We start from the raw sequence: 3,838 nt of genomic DNA, 5'->3' as shown, positions 1-3,838 counted from the left end.
AAGTTTTTGAAGCAAAATCTATCTTTTTTTTTTCGACAAATATTTCACAACTTCAACTATGGCTGAAAATAAACAAGGGGACTCCCTTGTATCATGGAAAATAAAATTTGATGTCATTACTGCCACGTGTTAATGAGGAATGGCATTTTGTGTTTACGTAACGAAGGTGAGAATACTGCGTGACATGACTTCTTGTTCTACAAAAACGAACTAAAACACGATATTAAAAAATTAAACATACTTAAACAATTAGTATTTGAGACACTTGTGAAAGGAATAATCAATAAATAAGTATATACTTTTAAATAAATAAGTTATTAAGCAACATAAACAGTCACGCAAGGTGGGTGACATGTCACGGAGGAGCGAATTCACATGTTGTGAAACAAAAATATGCTAAAATAAAAATTATTACTTAAAAAAATGTTGGCAGGTTTAAACACATATATTTTTGATGAAATTAAAAATCTTTGTTAAATGAAATGTTTCTTAAAGTTTTTACTGTAAAAGGCATGAGACAGAAAAGTTACACTTTTTGATGAATGACCCACATTACAGGTGAAGCTAATAAAAGCGTGTTAAAAAAGTACCTTGTTTAATACTTAAGCGTTTAAGAGGAGAAAATAATACACATACAAAGAAACTAAAAATCTCAATTCTTTGTTGTTGTTTTTTTTTTTATTTTATTTTATTTTTCTTCAACACATTCACAATATTCAACAGGATTTTAAAGCATCCGATACCCTTATCCCCGGCGGGTTTTTTTTTTTTTTTTTTCAAAATTGAAATTTTAAATCTTCTTTGATTATCTCAGGGTTGGGAATGAAATTTTTAGCTTTAAAGCATGCTTCTTGAAAACTCTTCTATAGCCTTCTCTGAAAATACCGTAAATAAACGGATTTACGGCAGATGACACAACAGACAATATTGAAAATAAATATTGAAACCGCGGAGGAGTAGAAGATTCACCTCTGACAAATGCAATTTGGTTTGAAATAACAACGGGAGCAAGAGTAACGCTATGCATCATGACAAGAACAAAAACACTTGCAATCGCCTTCTTCATTTTTGGACCATGCGAAATCTGTTGATGTGGCGTATTGCTGCTGCGCAAAACAAAAATCGTTACTTTGTTCTTCTTTTTCGCTGCAAAAACAATCAACAAATTGCACATGAAAACACAAAATGCAGGAAAATAGTAGCAACTAATCAATGACCAGATCCAAGTAGACTTGTGGGCTTCAACAATTTCCCAGTCATGCGCACATCTTCCCTCATTGTAATTGAAATGAGACCAGTCAAGAACCAAGGCCGGAACCATGAAAGTCATTACTAAGAGGAAAAGTAATATGCCGAAAGAAATGAATATTTTTGTGCTCATTATGTTATGATACCGCAGCGGCCTCATCACAGCCACAGCCCTGTCGAGGCTAATGAGTGAAATGCTAAACGAGGAAGAGCAAATACAGCCGTTGTATATCCCAGTCTGCAATCTGCAAATAATTTTTCAGAAAGGCCAGTAGTCGAGAGCGATTGACACAGAGCTCGGAATGATGCTGAAAAATCCCGTCAATGCGTCGAGAGTTGCCAGGTACACTATCAAGATATTACTTGCTTGATTTCGTAGGGTTTCGTCCGTGAAAGAAGCCAAGATGACGGCGAGATTTCCCAAGACTGCTGAGACTCCCAAAAATAAGACAAACGACGAACCGAGAATTCTCATGAGAAAGGTGCGCCTATAAATTTCTGGAAACGTTTCGTTCAAGTTGCCGAAGAGAAACGTGGTGTTTGCAGTGTTGAAATCCATCATCCTAAAATAAAATAAAAATAAAATGACGATATAATTTCTATACTGAAACGCACATAGAAATTATTAAGTGTTAAAAGCTTAATTTCTCCAGAAAGGTTAATTTAACTATGTTTTGTTCGCATTGTTTTATCATAAAAACACATTTAAAAATTTCCCAGTGAAATTTTTGCTTGAGTGGTTAAGATAACGTATACTTAAAATTTTAGTGAAAAGCTCACATTTTCGAACATAGTATTCAAAATGCATTTCAAACACAATTTTCGAAAATGTGAGCTTTAAAATACATAAAGTATCTAGAATGTTCCTTTTGAGAGTGTGTATGCTTTATCCCTTTGAAAATTATGTCCCTAAAAGAAGTTACCGCCATTTGTTTGTTATAGGCTATGTAGTAGGGACGTTAAAAAAAAATACATGTCCTGACGAAAGCGTTCTCCTTGTGTCCCAAAGCGAAACACAACCGTGTTTCACACTGTAAAAATGATTCAGAAACGTTCCTAGAAAATAATGGGCAGCTGATGGGCCCAATTTCTGCCATTAACATATCCTGCAAAAACCAGGAACATTTTCCTCTGAAATTCAGTAACCTTCCTGAAATTATCCTAGAAGCCTCCTGAAAAATTCAGAAATCTTTCTGTTTTAAGCCAGTTGTGTCTCTGAAAAATTAGAGTAAACTTAAGAAGGTATAATGTAGTAGCTCGGCATCTTCCTGATTTATCAAGGAAGTTCCAAAAGCATTACTGGAAACATGGCCAAAGCTGAGCCAGAGCTGCAAGTAAGTAACGAGAATTTTACTCGACTGCAATTCTTGCAAAGCAACGTAGTCCATATATATTCGCTCCCTTTGAGAGTTTAATTAGCATGGAGGGGCCGTAATTGAATTGAAGCCGATGTACTAAATAAATACGATCAGTTAATCTTTAAACTGGAAGCTAAAAATATTTTTCGCAGCAGTGAAAAGTCTGCATTCGTTCAATTTGTAGCAATTCAGGAAACTTTTTGACAATGATACTTGATTTTTCCAGGAAGTGAATAAAAACCATTAAAATCCCGAAACGTAACACGGAAATGCCCAGCAACGTTTCGGAATTTTTTTACAGTGCACTTTTAAACTTACAAGGTGGCACGATTGATACGTAATTTGAGACACGAGGTATATTTTGTATCGTCACACATGGGATAAAACATCCGATGATCTTTTTGTCAAAAAAAAATCAACTTTAACTTTTGCTTTGCAAAGCTATAGAAACATATATTGTAGAATACAAAAGACTTCATGCAAAAAGCTGCCAACATTTGCATCATGAGTTCAAGCTTTCTGTAAGAAAATGACTTGAGTACCTGCCAAGGGTGTACAAATAGGGTGGAATGAAAAAACTGAAATTGAGAAATATGTAAAGCCTGTATGTTGAAAAGTTGCCTCTTACCAAGTCTATTTATCGTACAAAAGTAATTTGCCTGATTTTTCCACCAAACTGTCGACAATGGAATGATATAATATAATTACCGCTCATTTGGAACTTTAAATAATTGATATGAAAATCTTGATAAATTATTAATTAATATATAGCTAGTTGAATGACTTAGGTTAGGGCGAAATTGCTTTCAAACGTGCATTAAGCGGGCTAATCGCACATCCTCTGCCAGGGCACTGTCTTTGCATTCACTGCTATCAACTGCGTTTTTTGTTCTAGTTGGTCGACTCTCTCTTTTAAAGTAGTTTATTAAGTTTGAACTATTTTAAAACATTACATAATTACTTCAAATGAAGAGGCTGCTTTTACATGCAACCAACTTGAAAGAAAAAAATAAACAATTATAAGTCAAGATTTTTCTTCGGCACCGTAAATAAGAATAAAACTTTCAAATGAAAAATAGGATGGACTCCGATAGATCAATGTCAATTCTTCAAAAGAAAAATGAGTTTGGTAAGACCTCATCTTTTGTATGCTGTTCAATTTTAGTCTCCTTATCCGAAGAAAGAGATTTCTTCATTGCAAAGAAACTCGCTCAAAAGAAACTTGCTCAAAG

At 34.3% G+C, this 3,838-nt stretch overlaps 1 pseudogene; it reads right to left on the bottom strand.

The window, feature by feature from the left end:
* Positions 1–805: 805 nt before the first annotated feature.
* Positions 806–1,807, bottom strand: LOC129234316 (allatostatin-A receptor-like; annotated as a pseudogene).
* Between the last annotated feature and the right edge of the window lie 2,031 nt (positions 1,808–3,838).

This window comes from Uloborus diversus, chromosome 1 (assembly GCF_026930045.1).
Source record: "Uloborus diversus isolate 005 chromosome 1, Udiv.v.3.1, whole genome shotgun sequence".
Taxonomy (NCBI): Eukaryota; Metazoa; Arthropoda; class Arachnida; order Araneae; family Uloboridae; genus Uloborus; species Uloborus diversus.
Note: the sequence above shows the minus strand (reverse complement) of the source record. Positions and strands in the feature narration are given on the sequence as shown.